General features: G+C 44.4%; 2 non-coding genes across 2 annotated transcripts; one reads left to right on the forward strand and one right to left on the reverse strand.

Moving 5' to 3' along the window:
• Window positions 1–2684: 2684 nt before the first annotated feature.
• TRNAP-UGG (transfer RNA proline (anticodon UGG)) lies at window positions 2685–2756 on the forward strand. The gene has a single exon. It is a non-coding gene; the product is annotated as a tRNA-Pro (tRNA).
• Window positions 2757–3133: 377 nt separating this feature from the next.
• On the reverse strand, window positions 3134–3205 carry TRNAP-UGG (transfer RNA proline (anticodon UGG)). The gene has a single exon. It is a non-coding gene; the product is annotated as a tRNA-Pro (tRNA).
• Window positions 3206–16752: the final 13547 nt, after the last annotated feature.

The following is a 16752-nucleotide window of genomic DNA, read 5'->3' on the forward strand; positions in this document are numbered from 1 at the left end:
CGAAGTCGCCTGGACAAGTCGCCCCTGTGTGAACCGAGCCTAAAAGGTTTGGTGAATGGTATCAGAAAACAAGCAAAACAAAAAATACAAACAAATTACCTTCATTGGCCTTCAAAATAACAGCCATCTTTCACAACACACTTTTGGCAGTGTTCATAAAGCTTCTGGAAACTGTCAGCAAAAACCTCTTTAGGATATGATTGTAGAACACATTTTTGGATTACCGGCACATCTGCAAAATGTGCTCCTTGCATGACACACTTCTTGGACTTTTGCAGGCGACTCTTTTTGGGTCGCGGGGAAGACAGTGAATGCCATTCCATTGATTGCCACTTGGATTCCGGATCAAACTGGTAACACCAGGTCTCATTCTCTGTGACCAGGGGCGTAAGGAGGGGGTGGCTTAGGCTGAAGCCCCAAATGTGACCCCCAAAAGCCCTGAGTCTATAGAATGCTGCATTCCATAGTTATCCCCGAGCACCTGCACTGATCTGTTCGTGAGTGCGGCTGAAAGTAGCCGAGTGCGATATCGGCCGAGTGTGGCCGAGTGTCATAGTGGCCGAGTGCCGCAGGTCCCACCTTCTGGAGCCTGCAGCGCCAATGCCAGGACCGCGGGATGTGTGATGTGACATCCATCTTAGCCTGCAGGCTCCAGAAGGTGGAAAGCTACATCCCCGCTTGGCTCGGCTCCTCTCCACTCTGACATTGAGGAGTGACTGACTGACTGCCTGCTGTGACCATACAACATGGCTGAGCTGAGGTAGGTCAGACACTCAGTGTGTGTATGTAGGTCACTGTCAGTGTATGTAGGTCAGGCAAGTCAGTGGTCACTGTCAGTGTATGTAGGTCAGGCAGGTCAGTGGTCAGTGTATGTAGGTCAGGAAGGTCAGTGGTTAGTGTATGTAGATCACACTGACTATTAGTGCCCGCAGTGGATTTACCCTGACAGTCACATGTACTCCACACTAGGTGGAGCTTCTCTACCTGTCTGTGGATAGCCATGTGCATGCGGGTTAGGGTTGCCACCTGTCCAGGATTCAGCCGGACAGTTCGGGTTTGGAATCATGTGTCCAGGTTTCAGACTGTCTGCAACACAGACACATTATGACTGGGCTATGGCTTCCCAGCAGGGTTTCTGGCTGCAGTTGTCTAAGCTGAGAGTGTCTGTTACTCTCTTTCACACTCCCCAAAGCCAGAAATAACAATCCCCCCCCCCAAACACATACAGACGGGAGAGGAGAGAGGGCTCAATCTGCACCTCTTCCCCCCCACCCCTACCCCTCTTTGTCTGCCCACACTTCAATCCCTGGCACTGTGCCTCAGAAAAGGGAAATTTGGGCCAGAAATTTGAAGTCCAGCAGCCTCAGATCCAACTGAATGAGACTGTCAAGAGGTGCGTGAGCTCACCATCCATCTCAACATCCATCCATCTGTGACTGAAGTCTCCCCCCTTCACTCTCTTGCCTCTGAGTAAGTACACTAAGGCAAATCAGGGTTCTCACAGCACCCCTTATATCAGAGTTCCCCTTTACACCAGAGGCCACAGTCTTTCCCCTTACATCAGAGTCCTCTCCGTACATCAGTGTACATGAGTTCTCAGTGTTAGATCAGGGTTCCCAGAGCATCCCTTATGTCAGAGTCCCCAGAGATCTCCCTTACATCAGAGTCTGGAGAGTCCCCCCTTACAGCGAAAGGGAACTCTGCTAGTTCAGATGTAAAGGGGGAGCTCTGTGCACTCTGATGTAAAGGGGAACTCTTGTTATTAACTTCATATGATTAGAAATGTTATTTAGTAGCAAAATTTATGTATAGTTTATACTATAAAAAACAAATAGCAGTGCGCCGCTAAAGTGTTCGGGTTTGACTTGAAGAAAAGGTGGCAACCCTAATGCGGGTGCAGCTAGCCCATGTTGCCGCTGAGATATTGGACCATTCACTGAACTTTTTAGACCTCGTATGTTGATACTTGCATTAGCACCCATACAGACATATGCTCCTGGAAAGACAGAGGTGTAGTTCTGTACTTGCATTTATGCCAACATATACCCATATACAGCTGCATCCTGTTTATTTCCATAGGTGGCTGTACACAGCTTCTGTGGATCACAGGAGGTAAATTTGCCTGAAAAATGGGCGGCTGAGGTTTTATCACCCCCGGCTGCCCACCCAAACTGTAAAATAACAGCCAGACAGCATTGTTCACATACTGTGGTCAAACCATTTTTACCATGGGTTGCTGAGTTTGTCAAGCTCTTGGCAAATTTGTCCATTGAGTTTAAAACTGCATTATAAGGTTAAATCAGGTGGTGATGAGGCGATATAACACCTCCTCACCATCCATCAAATTCCCTCTGAAAAGTGATACAAACGTGGAGGGCACTGCACTCCACCATTCCACGACAACTGAAAGAACACTTTTTATGCCAACCCTGCTTTCTGGTACCAGGCAAAGTCCACATATTGAGATACCAGCCAATATGTTGGGTAGGGAGGAAGGATTTTTTTTTCTAGACTTTTATTGCAAGGTGAATCCAGGTGACGAAACCTTTACTGCTACTTCTGCTGAGGAGACACAACAGGAAGTATTATAAAATCCATTTTGGAAAGAAAGAAACTCCAATGTAATAAAGTTACAGTAGTTTGTTAGAGCTCAGTTTACTGTATCTGAAATCGTAACAGTAACTGGCTCGTTGGTCTAGGGGTATGATTCTCGCTTTGGGTGCGAGAGGTCCCGGGTTCAAATCCCGGACGAGCCCTGTTTTTCTTCACTTGTTTACCATTCAGTTGTCATTTCTCTACAAATAAACCCCTGTAATCTCAGGACAAAGTTTATTCGGAAAACAACGTTCTATAGTGAAAAATGCAGATAAGAATATAAGAAGGTAAGTCAAACAAAATGGCTATTTATTACATGAGAAACCGTCACAACCAGTATGACAAGGAAAAAATGAAGAGAAACAATGTAGCAAAAATATTTTCCTCGCCATACTGGTTGTGACGGTTTCTAGTTTGTAAAGATGAATGAACTAAAAGAATAAAACCGTTGAGCTGAAAAGCCTGAAAAACGCAACCGGAGCATATTAATATTTTATGAGAACCAACAGCCACCATTTAATAATACACAAAAACTCGAGGGCTCGTCCGGGATTTGAACCCGGGACCTCTCGCACCCAAAGCGAGAATCATACCCCTAGACCAACGAGCCGATATCTTTGACTAATAGACAAGCAAATTAGAGAGACAGCACTCCATTTTCTCTCATATCCTTCACCTTGTTTGATGTGTGATAAACAGGAATTCTCAGTGCCCCCCCCCCCCCCCCCCCCCCCTATTTAGAAGGTTTGGCATTGTGTAACGTTGAACTTTTAAAGGCATATTCAACTATTTGCAGAAATATCATAAAATCTAGGGGCAGAATTTCTACAAAGGGCCAACAAGTACCTTTCCTCATGGCATGATGGCCCAGAGAATGTGCAGCCAAAGGAAATCACCTGAGGCAATATTTCTATTCCCACCATAGCTAAAATGAGGGTGTTCCGCTGTACTGGGGTGTATTTGAGGCTATTCACACAGCACAGAGGGCCGCCCATGAAAAGAATGTATTTCTGTACCCAGTGTTTGTGTACACACCTGCGAGGCGGGAGCCTGTACAATCGAATGACAGACACCACGCTGCGCGCACATCTTGGGGCCCAGTCACACTAGGAACTGCATGTGAATCACATAGAAACAATGTGCGATTCCCATGCAGTTCTGTGCAGTGTGATTTCAGTCCTATTAATTTTGAATGGGCTGAGAGCGCACTGCACCAAAAGTAGTGCATGCATTACTTTTGGAAACGCACGTCAACTGAATCGCATGGTACTTTTGTACCATGCGATATGGTGCGGGCAAACGTCCAGACCTGTGTTTGGGATGTTGTTAACTTGGCACTGACCACCTCAGCAGATCGCAAGGGCAGTGCAATTGGAATGCAGTGCGGGAAGATACATGAGAAAGCAGATTTCCTGCACTGCATTGGGGACTCATTCAGGCTTGCTACACACTTCTGCATGTGGCTGTGTGAATCGCAGTGATTCCCGCACCCGCAACCAACCGCAGTAAAAATGCACTGTTCTTGTGGAAATATGCGGGGATGCTATGGCACCCCACGCATGTAAAATCACAATGCGTGTGTGCAGAAACTGCAGGGAAATTGCATGGCTAAAAAGACAATTCGATTTCCTTGTGGCTGCATATTATTATATTATTATATAAGGTGCATGCACTTTTTTTTTTTTTTGCTTAAACATAGGCATGGCAGCCGATTCATTTGAATGGGTTGCCGTGCCCACGCAAATACGATCCGCAAAAACACAAGGGTGTGAACCTAGCATCACAGAGGGCCTACAAAACTGTGCGCCCATAGAGGGCTGTGTTTACTCGCAAGGGGGTGCATAGGTGTTCCATGCATACCCATGCAGGCAGTCCTATTGCTGTCAATTGGGACGCATCGGCTGCTTGGACATCGGCATGGATGCATTCTTGCCTGGGCACCTGCTGTGTCCTAATTGAAAACAATGGGACTGCCTGCATGGAGATGCATGGAACACCAGTGCACCCTCATGAGGGTAAAGTCTGGTACATACTATAATTTTTTTTTTCATTTCACCCAGCTGGCTAAATTAATAAAAACGGACAGATCTCCATACTAACACATCCGATGTTAGTACAGTAAACTTCCCCATTGTGCTTTTGTGTTCTGACCGGGGGGGGCCCCCCGCCCCCCAACACACTGGTCAGTGCTCGCAGCCATTGGCTGTCAGCACTGATTGTATGCCAGCTGGATGCTGGTTTTCCAGCATGCCCGTTTAACAGAAGCCAGTCGTGAGATCGACTTCTGTCGGACATGCAGCTGTACACACGGGCCAAAAGTCGGCAGGTTTCTACTGTAACAGCTGATTTTTCGGGCAGTGTGTATCCGGCGGAAGCCTGGCCCTTTATAGGCATACAGTTAGGTGAACAAGGCCTAAGTGGTTGCATGCATACAGTCACAGATGAGTGATATATTTAACATATATGGCTCAACTATATTAATGATTTAATGTTTAATCTGTAACTGATTTATGTTGTTTCCTTTTTTACCTCCATTTTACCTAGATTTTCAAGCACAGGTCAATCATTTGAAGATGAATACTGATTGGGGTATGTACAAATGTACTGTATGTTTGATATAAAACTGTGTTATGCTGCTTCTGGTTTGTGTACTAGTTTTGCTGTGTTTATAGAAAACCTATTTAGATTTGAGGCCTGCTAAGATACTTAGTCTTTGTGTTAATTGATCCTGCTCTGCAAAGGTGGATAATCCTGCAAAGTCTTGTTATCTCATTATCCCTCATTACAAATAACATCCATTCCACAAGGCAAAAAAACATACAAAATACAAGATTGCCATACTTTGCACATTCATCACAACTGTGTGACAATCTGTATCCAGGAATTGACACTTAAAGATGCACTGTAGATCAGCTGGCATTAAAGGATGAGCTTACTTTTTAAAAAATAATAAATGCACACTTTTTTCAGGTGCATTTATTTTTTTTATTTTTTTATCAAGAGCCTGTAAAGTATTTCAACCAAGATCAGTAGATTGTGGGTATAATGCCAGGTTCCTGCAGCTGTCAGTGTAGCTGTCTGCCCGTACCTCCAATCAGGGCAGGCAGTTACTGAATAATAACAGAGAGCTCAATGAACTACTACCTGGAGCACTCATCAGCGTCCTGGTAGTTCATTGAGAACTACAAGCCGTCAGCCGCAAAGAGTTAGAGTGAGAGTAGTTGTAGTTCATTGATTCACAGGACTCTGTGAAAGAATGACGTAGCCGCATGGGCAGAACCCTGCATGGTCGCACTCTTTCTCAATTGTGACAGTGGAGACAGAAGAGCAGACAGATGCTAAACATATTACATGTTACACCCTAAATATGGGTGTAACATGTTCAGAGAGGTGAACTTATCCTTTAGCCATACACAGCTCAATTTTCTCTTATTCAACATGTAAGCTGTGTGCCGGGAGTCACTTTGGGCAGGGGGCTTGAGGAACCCAGAATGGGGAGGTTGGAAAACCCTTGTTTCAGCTCCCCATGCACCTCCTTTGTCTAAGTCACCACCCTGTGTCTCTAATATAGGCACAGGGTGACCAAGAAATCCAGTCGGATCTGTACTAATTGGACTCACTGTACAAGCACACTGGAATGGTGTGTGTGTGTCCCCAACTACACTAAGGCTGGACATTTTTCTTGTACAATTTTCCTTTAGATTTACCAAAACCATATAATATGAGGTCAAACCTAAACACTTTCAATGTGTATTCAATCAGACTGGCCCTTGCACTATATAGTTGAAGGTAGATCTAAATGAAATAGAATAAGAAAATTGTATAATATATGGCCTGCTCAAGGCAGGCCATACATTATGCAGTTTCCTTTCCTTTATTGAAACCATGGGTTGAAGGAAAGACAATTGCCTGATTCCCCATCAACAGAGTCATTGTTGATGTGGCAATCCCTCCTGTTGCACTATTGTATTCTGACAGTGGGAGGTTTCTCAGCCATCAGAATTCAATGATCACTGCAGGCAGCTATAGCCGCTGGCAGTGATCGAACGCAAAAATTGTCAGACCGGTTGTACTGAAGGTGATCTGTAGATCGCCTTCAGTACAACCAGCTGACACATACATGAATCAAAATTTGTCTGGTTCCTGCTGAACTGGTGTGTCCCTGTCCTTTTCCTACTTGTCTGGAACCTCTCCCTGCTACTAATTACTGTCCCTGTCAGATGGGTGACCTGTCCCTACAATACCCACACGTGAAATGCATGCCAAGCCCAGGAGACAGGGCCTTAAATAAGCTCTGCCTGATCCAAGAAGGCTGCTAGAGTCCCATTGATGGCAGCATCCAATCAGATTCCCCAGTGACCCAGGAAACCATAGAGGAGCCATGTTCCTCTTGACCTTCTCTCCCCCTGCAATGCTCTGCGGTTGAGCACCACCTTCAGTGGAGAAAGTAGACTGTACATACCTACAGGCTTAAAAGCATGGATTGAGACATTTCCACTGCCACCTATTGTATTCTGGCGGTGCCAGTGATGGTCTGAATACTGAAACAGTGATTACTACTGATAAGCTGATTCACAAAATCAACACGTTTACTCCTGCCTTTAAAGTTGCCATTGGTCATGCTAAAACCTAACTACTCCTGAGACTGTATCCCCCTCACTCCCCCCCCCCAACTATGCTTACTAACCCGTGAAATAAAGATGTATATACTTACCAATTTTTAGGACCACTCTGCCCAGATAGCAAGCAATTGTGCTGCAAGATTGAAAATGACTTGCTAAACTATTGTCAGACTTCACAAGTTTGTTGCACAATTGCAGCAAGTCCGCATTGCGTGATTCCAGATCAACTTTCTTTGCAAACATTATGCAAGTCTGCTGCAAGTTCTGGTTTAGTTATGTTGTGCAATAGTCATCCCACCACAGGGGTCACGGTCACTGAATTTTCATGTTGTAGACTTGTAGAGTTCTTGCTGTAGACTCACCACTGCAACTTTGCTCTTGCTAGAGACTTGCACCCCAAATTTGCTACAAATTGGAAAAGTGTCAGCTAGAACTTGTGCTTCAAGTGCTCTGCAAGTGTACAACTTGCCAGTAAACATGTGCAGCAAGTTACCAGACTTACAATTCAACACTACCACAATTTTGTTGCAAGTTAACCTTGCTATCTGGGTGGCCTGGTCCCATTATCCAGCAAGTTGCTGTACATAGCTTCCCAAAAACATCACAGCACCCAGCCTTGATATTCTTCCCAAGAGTCGTCAGTCCTGCTGCAAGCGGCGGGCTGACTCTTGTGCGGCAATATTTAAAATGCCTTAAAAGGGTGGATGTCAGCCTGAAGGAATGAGTTTTCCTAGGAAGGCTGCACTTGCATATATAAGATATAAGAGGAACAGCAGTTCACAATCTGAGTGTAGTATTTTAACATATTTATTATGGTGAAAAGGCAAATGGCAACTCACATTGTGACAGTTAAAATTAGGCTCATCACATAGTAAGGGCTTCCGACGGACAGTCTCACAACAACAGGCAACCTCAGTACTGGGTAGATGGATACACCTGCAGGACGAAGACAACACACCAAGGGGGGGTGTCACCAAACTAAGTGTAGCAGGACGGACTGGCTATAGGAAGACAGAAGGAAAATGGGTAAACGAGAAAAGGCAGACCAAGGAGTAATGGAGGACACACATTATTTTTAGCGATGCTTTACCGTAGTTTTAGCAGCGCTATTCGGCCGTTAGTGGGGCGTTTTAACCCCTGCTAGCAGCCAAAAAAGGTTTAAAACCGCCCACAAACTGCCGCTGCAGTCACGCTATGCTGCCGGTTTGGTGGCACTGCCCCATTGATTTCAATAGGCAGGGGCGCTTAGGAGTGGTGTATACACCGCTCCTACAGTGCAAAAAGGTGCGGCATGCAGGACTTTTTTTTACTGTCCTGCAAGCGCACTGCTCCAGTGTGAAAGCCCTCGGCTTTCACACTGGAGAGACAGGAGAGGCTCTTTACAGGCGCTATTTTTAGGGCTGTAGCGCTTGTAAAACACCTCATTGTGAAAGTAGCCTAAGAGAAAAATATGAGTGAAAAATAAAAAAGGATAAAGACTACTCTGCTGATAGGATGACATTGTTGGAAGGGTGAGGGAGCCAGTAGAGGACACACAGGCTGAATCCTGCGTCTGCCCTGCCAAAGGTAGGACTGTGCAGGAGAGGCAGAAAGGGGGGTAGGGGTGCAATGGATCGTCACCAATCCGTGATCCGAACGGGTCACCCTGTTCAGATTGGCACACCCTGCACTCCGTGGAGCGCTCCGCTGCCTCGGCCTTAGGAAAGGCCGTGGCTTCTGCCTAGCTCCGGTTGCCTCTTCCTACAACTTGCAGCCTGGAAAATCCGGACATGAGGCTGGATGACAGCTTAGATGGGGAAGTGGAAAACAACCAGGGCTGGACTGGGACAGAAATTTGGCCCTGGACTTCATCCAGACTGGCCCACTTACATTTTGAGTGTCCCATCAGCACCCCCTTACATCAGAGTGTCCCATCACCAGCCCACTTACAACAGAGTGTCCCATCAGCACCCCTTACATCAGAGTGTCCCATTACCAGCCTCCTTACATCAGAGTGTCCCAGCAGCACCCCTTACATCAGAGTGTCCCATCACCAGCCCCCTTACAACAGAGTGTCCCATCAGCACCCCTTACATCAGAGTGTCCCATTACCAGCCCCCTTACATCAGAGTGTCCCAGCAGCACCCCCTTACATCAGAATGTCCCATCAGCACCCCCTTACATCAGAGTGTCCCATGAGCAGCCCCCTTACATCAGAGTGGCCCACTGAGCCATCGGCCCACCGGGAAACTCCCGGTAGTCCCAATGGCCAGTACATGCCTGAAAACAACAAGATGGCGGAGAGTTTCTTGTGGGAAGCAGAGCAGACCAGAAGTGATGCCATCTGGATGTTGGGGGGGATGGAGTTATGCATTTCAAGGCCACCCAAGCCTCTTTCTCAAGCTCTTGAGCTCTCTCCAGATTACATCACTTCCGGTCTGCTCTGCATCCCACAAGAAGCTCTGATATAATGTCCAGGTTCTCCCAAGTAATACAGAGGCTGCCAGTCGACAATTCAAGCTCAGTCTAAGAGATGTCTTTTTAGTAAGGATGAGCCGAACACCCTCCGGTTTGGTTCGCACCAGAACATCTGCACATGCAAAAAAGTTTGTTCGAACACAGGAACACCGTTAAAGTCTATGGGACATGAACATGAAAAATCAAAATGCTAATTTTAAAGGCTTATATGCAAGTTTTGCCCCAAAAAGTGTTTGAGAACCTGGGTCCTGCCCCAGGGGACAAGTATCAATGCAAAGAAAAGTTTTAAAAACTGTCGTTTTTTCAGGAGCAGTGATTTTAAGAATGCTTAAAGTGAAACAAGAAAAATGAAATATTCCTTTAAATATCATGCCTGGGGGATGTCTATAGTATGCCTGTAAAATGGCGCAGTTTTCCCGTGTTTAGAACAATACCACAGCAAAATGACATTTCTACAGGAAAAGAAGTAATTCAAAACTGCTTGTGGCTGTAATGTATTGTCGGGTCCGGGCAATATAGATGAAAATCATTGAGAAAAATGGCATGCCCCCCCCCCCCCCAGACCAGGCTCTTTGGGTCTGGTATCGATATTAAGGGGGGGGCCCAGCCACTATATAGTCTGAACAGAAGTATATATACTATACGGCCTGTCTTATATACTTTGCAGAAAATTGGGTCTTAGGTGTTGGTGGTGCCAGAACACTGTAACCCCTTACATTTACTCTTGTTGTGCGCAGGAACAGGCCCTGCTATTAAATATTATTTCAAAAATTGTAAATACATGCCCCTATTAAACAGGTGCAGAAAAATTGGGTCTTAGGCAGTGGTGGCGGTGGTGCCACAAAACTGTAACCCCTCACAGATACTCTTGTTGCTGTGAAATATTAGATCAAGAATTGTAATTACATGCCCTTGTTAAACAGAAGCAGAAAAATCGAGCCTTTGGTGGTGTTGGTGGTGGTTGGTGGTGGTGCCACAACACTGTAAGTTGGTGGTGGTACCACAACACAGTTACTCTTGGTGGGCACAGGAATGGGCCCTGCTGTGAATTATTAGCTTAAAAATTGTAATTACATGCCCCTGTTTAAAAAATTGGGCCTTTGGTGGTGGTGGCACAACACTGTAAGCCCTCACAGTTATATTATGTACACATGATCGGACATTCCGACAACAAAACCGTGGATTTTTTTCTGACGGATGTTGGCTCAAACTCATACACATGGTCACACAAATGTTGTTGGAAAATCCGAACATCAAGAACGCGGTGAGGTACAACACGTACGACGAGATGAGAAAAAATTAAGTTCAACAGCCAGTGCAGCTCTTCTGCTTGATTTCGAGCTTGCGTGGACTTTTGTGTGGCGGAATTGTGTACACACTCTTGGAATCAAGACTTGTTTTCAGAAAATTTGAGAACCTGCTGTGAAACAATTAATGTCGGACATTCCGATAGCAAATATCTGATGGAGCATGCACACGGTCGGAATTTCTGACAACAAGCTCACCTCAAACATTTGTTGTCGAAAAATCCTATCATGTGTATGGCCCATTACTCTTGTTTGGGCGCAGGAACGGGCCCTGTTATGAAATATTATGTCAAGAATGGTAATTACATGCCCCTGTCAAACAGGGGCAGAAAAATTGGGCCTTTGGTGGTGGCAGTGGTGTTGCCACAACAAGGTAAGCCCTTACAGTTACGCTTGGTGGGCGCAGGAATGGGCACTGCTGTGAAATATTGGATCAAAAATTGTAATTACATGCCCCTGTTAAAAAGGGGCAGAAAAATTGGGCCTCAGGCAGTGGTGGTGCAAAACACTGTAACCCCTCACGGATACTCTTCTTGGATGCAGGAATGGGCCCTGCTGTGAAATAGTTAATCAAAAATTGTAATTACATGCCCCTGTTACACAGGGGCAGAAAAATTGGGCCTTAGCAGTGGTGGTGCCACAACACTGTAACCCCTCACAGATACTCTTGTTGGGCGCAGGAAGGAGCCCTGCTTTGAAATATTTGCTCAAAAATTTAAATTACATGCCCCTGTTAAACAGGGGCAGAAAAATTGGGCCTTAGGCAGTGGTGCCCTAAACCAAAAATATTGTTGGAAGCTAGCATCATCAAGATTGAGGAGGAATAGGATAGTCACACAGCATAGGCAGTCTTCAAGGGATCCCACATCCATAGAAAAATACAGTTACATCAGCATCATGTGCTTGATAGCTGCTGCTGATCCAAGAATGATTAATTTTTATGAATGTGAGCCTATCAACAGAGTCTGTGATCCATTACAAACCCTCTAGCAGCACTGAATGTGCGATTCAGAAATAACTCTGGATGCAGGACAGGCCAGTAGCTCAATTGCATATGAGCAAGTTCTGGCCAGTGGTCAAGACCCAGTAACCCAGTGTATGGTCTTTTGGAAAGGTCTCCAAGTCTGTTCTTGCCCCAAGATATTCATGCACCATGTAATACAGACCCTGGCGATGCTGGCTGGTTGCTTGAATCGAACAGACCTTGGCGCTGAGGACTAAAAAATTGTCTAAAGGTATCGGACAGCTGGCCACCTTCTCTACCGCTCTTCCTCTGACTGAACGAAGCCTCAGCAACACGTTGTCCGGCACCAGGAAATTGTAACCTCCCAGGGTCTGGAAATGCATTGCACAAACTTTTCTTCATGGCCTTCTGAAGATGTTTCATCCTCTGCTCCCTCTGTGATGGTAGGATGAGTTCTGCAACCTTACCCTTGTAATGTGGATCAACAAGATTTGCCAGCCAGTAATGATCCCTCTCCTTGATACCACGAATCCTAGGGTCCTTTTGCAGGCTTTGCAGAATCAGGGAGGCCATGCAGCGTACGTTTTCAGACGCATTCAATTGTGAGTCCTCTGGGTCACTGAGGATGAAGTTGTCAGGAGCTATCTCCTCCCAACCACGTACAACACCTTGGGTTCCTGATTTTTGCAGTGCTCAGAACAGTTGGTTGCAATGCCTGATTTTACCAATCCATAATTTATTTTTATTTATATAGAAGCAACATTTTACTAACATTTTTTATTTTTTATACGTAGAAAATGTTTATTGAAAAAGAATATAGGCAAATACAAAGAGTGCAGAATGTTGTCTACAGAGTAATCAACAGGGGAGACATGAATATAGACCACCTTAATCATGTGCAGAATCATTGGTAAACAAGCTACACGTGAAAAGACTTAAAAGGTATTCCAATCAAGAATATAATGAAAAGCATATTGAAAAACCCATGATAAACAAATGACTAAAAAATGTGATCCACGTGGAAGACTATAAGATAACATCAGGACATTCTCGAGACTGCAGAAGATTGGGAAAGGGGGGAGTGGGAAGAAGAGGGGAGGATAGAATGCGTAGGGTAAAGGGAAAGAGAAGTATGGGGGAAGAAGGGAAGGAAGAAAGCAACAGAAATGGAATGACCTAATGTCCACTAAGTAAAGAGCATTTAAGTGGTAGCGTTCCACTACTTTACTCAAATGGGTTAACTAGATCCCCAGTAGTCTATCCAGGTGGACCATATCTTATGAAACTTTTTGTACAAGTTTACCAACCCAAGTGGGAACTGCCCCAACAGTAAAGCATTATCAATAGCAGCACACCATAAAGAAAAAGTAGGAGGGAGGTGAAGTGACTTCCATTTTAAGAGAATTTCTCTGCGGGTGTAAAAAACAGCAAAGAAAATAATGAAATTAAAATAACGACCTAAGTCTACCCTGTCTAAGATACCTAGCATGAGCACCTTAGGGTGCAAACCGAGGGTTAAGTCACAGAGCCTGTTAATTTAAACTACCACTGTCATCCAGAAATGTTTAATGGAGTGACATGTCCACATCATGTGTAGGAAGGAGCCTACAAAGAAATGGCAATGTGTACAGGAAGGATCAGACGAATGTGAGATATTTGACAGCCATTGTGGGTTGAAATAGGCTTTGTGAAGGACGTTTAGCTTCAAAAACCTGACTCTAGTGGACACCATAAACATAACATAATGGCTGGTGCAGGTCTCCCATTCTTCCTTATCCAAATCTGACAAGTCAGCATTCTATTTCTGGTAGCTTCCATTTGAGTTAGTGGTGTAAGCCAGGGAGAGTATAAGCCCCCAACATGCTGGAGTTAAGCAATTACTGAATAGGATCAGACACAAGAGTGACCGGGGAAGGGAATTGCACCTGCACCGCATGTCTTAGCTGCAAATATTTGAAAAACATACTATTATTAAGATTATACGTAGTCTTGAGATCAGAGAGCCCCATCAGTCTTCCATTTGACATAATATTCTTTAGGTCCACCACTCCATGAGCTGCCCACAGCTGTGGATCCAGGATACTTTGCAGATGGGAGACATTCCTGTAGCCTCTCCTCCCTGCTCCCCCCTTCTGTGATGGTGGGTGGGGGATCTTCTCTCCACCGTCACAATTGGAAAATAGCATGGACATGCGGGGTTCCGCCCCCATAGCCTTGTCAGTAAATGTGAAAATAGTGAGGCCACAGGGGGCTCTGCCCACACGACCTTGTCATTCATTCAGAGTTTCCTGTGAAATATGCCTACAAGTATCGCCAGCCATTGCAGTTGATGGCTTGTAGCTCTCAATGAACTATGAGAGCACTGGTGAGCACTCTCACAGTCCATTGATCTTTCGGCTCTCAGGTAACTGCCTGCCCATACGAGGTATAGGCAGACCTCTGTCCTGGGATTCTGCAGGAGCCTGAGTTTGCACCTCCAATCTACTGATAGCGAATGCAATGTTCTGCTGGTCTCCTTTTACCTGCAAAAAAAAAGTGCATTTATTATTTTTTTTCAAAAGGCAAACGTATCCTTTAAGACCCATAAAAGTTGCCAGGGTGCTACCCACATGTATCCCATGGTACTTAAACCCATCTACCCAGCAAAGCGGGGTGTTCGTAGGCGGTTTGGGATGTGAAGGGCTGAGCAGGAAAATCAAAGATTTCTCCTACTCAACCTTAAAGTGTTACTAAACCCACAACAGTAAAATCAGTCTGTATATCCAGCATATAGTTATACCCACTGTGGAACTTATTGGGTTAATCCTCTGCATTTTGTAAAAAGGCTGTTTTATCTTGTAGGCAAAAATCCCCCCAGCCCCCCCCCCCCCCCCCCACTGTCTATCTGGGGAAGGCCGGCTAACACAGGCAGGGTAGCCGACATGCAAGATTTACTTGTTCTGAGAACTAGCCAGGTCACATGATATTGACATCACCCATGTGGGCGTGTATACAGGCTGTAGTGGTACCGGAAATCTCCTCCTACTTGAACTCTCAGCACTGGAGAAACTGTGCAGTTTATCATGTAACCGTGGTATACAAATCATCCAAAAAGGTATATAGTGGCAGTATTTTAATGTAAAAAGAAGATGAACTATTTTCATATTACTGGGTTTAGTAACACTTTAATCCCAGAGAAGGTGCTAAACTCATCAATTATCTGCAATGCTGTTAGTTATGAAGAGGATGTACCATTTAGGCAACATTTAAAGCCTAGTACACACAAGTCGAATGTCGGGCTCTGACCTGAGCTGTAAATTTTTTGCGTTCAACCTGCTGGGTTAAAAAAAAAAAATAATATATAGTATTGTGTACTAGGCTTAAAGTGAACATGCACTTCAGAATCTGATTGTACATTCTACTTTACATTTGATTTGATACTAATTGAATGAATTGTTTAGTTATATCCTCACATTGTTTAGGTAAAGCCAAAGAAATTGTACAATCAGATTGTATAGTGCATGGCCAGCTTTACAAAATATATTCAACCATTGGGGCATCCCCTGATGCCTTTTGGCCCTCACAGTAATGTAGCCAACACCACTAACTACTAGCAGTTCGGAAGGAAGCCAATTAACATGACAAAGGAGGCAGAGTCAAAACCATACAAATATGTGGAAAACTTATGAATTCCAGGCAGACAGTGACCTTGGCAGGACATAAATTCTCTAATCTAAGCTGTCCTATTTCCATGTATCTCTGTCTTATCTCCCATCTGTTTTTGACCCAAATGACAAGGTTGGTAATGGCCACATGCATCAAGACTAGCAAATCAGATGGATTTCAAATAACTTATCTGCTTGTACATAGGTCACCATACCGGATGGGAAGAGATCAATACTTACATAACATTTGTGAACTATATAAGAGGGAAAAGCAGGTCAACAGAGCATTTAATATGCCTGAAGTTCTATTTTCATCAGGTAAACATAGGGAATTGCTGTGCATAAAGAAGATTAGAGGTTAAGCCATAAGGGATACACCTTAAAGCTTTAGGATCAGCAACAGCTTCCTGGAGGTGCACAAATCTACTCTTTGAAGAAGTCCAAATCAAAGAAATAAAAGATTGCTTACAAAAGGATACAGGCTTGGAAAGATCAATTTGTAAATGGAGAGAAACCTATCTAAAAAACAGAATTCAGAGAGTAGTGTTAAATGATTCACTCTGAATGGTCTAATTTTATCAGTGGTGTATCCCAAGGTTCAGTGTTGGAACCCTTACGATTTTTTTTTTTAACCACTTTCAGACCGGACCATTTTGCTGGTAAATGACCAGAGGTCTTTTTACACTTTGGCACTGCGCTGCTTTAACTGGTAATTGCGCGGTCATGCAATGTTGTACCCAAACAAAATTTGCGTCCTTTTCTTCCCACAAATAGAGCTTTCTTTTGATGGTATTTGATTGCCTCTGCGATTTTTATTTTTTGCGATATAAACGTAAAAAGACCGCAAATTTTGAAAAAAAATGATATTTTCTACTTTTTGTTATTAGAAAAATCCAATAAACTCAATTTTAGTCATACATTTAGGCCAAAATGTATTCAGCCACATGTCTTTGGTAAAAAAAAAGTCAATAATTGTATATTTATTGGTTTGCGCAAAAGTTGTCACATCTACAAACTAAGGTACGTTTTCTGGAATTTACGCAGCTTTTAGTTTACGACTGCCTATCTCATTTCTTGAGGTGCTAAAATGGCAGGGCAGTACAAAACCCCCCCAAATGACCCCATTTTGGAAAGTAGACCCCCTAAGGAAATTGATAAGAGGC

Source organism: Lithobates pipiens, unplaced genomic scaffold, assembly GCF_037356315.1.
Source record: "Lithobates pipiens isolate NorthernLeopardFrog02 unplaced genomic scaffold, aLitPip1_a1.2 Scaffold_8, whole genome shotgun sequence".
In the NCBI taxonomy this organism is placed as follows: Eukaryota; Metazoa; Chordata; class Amphibia; order Anura; family Ranidae; genus Lithobates; species Lithobates pipiens.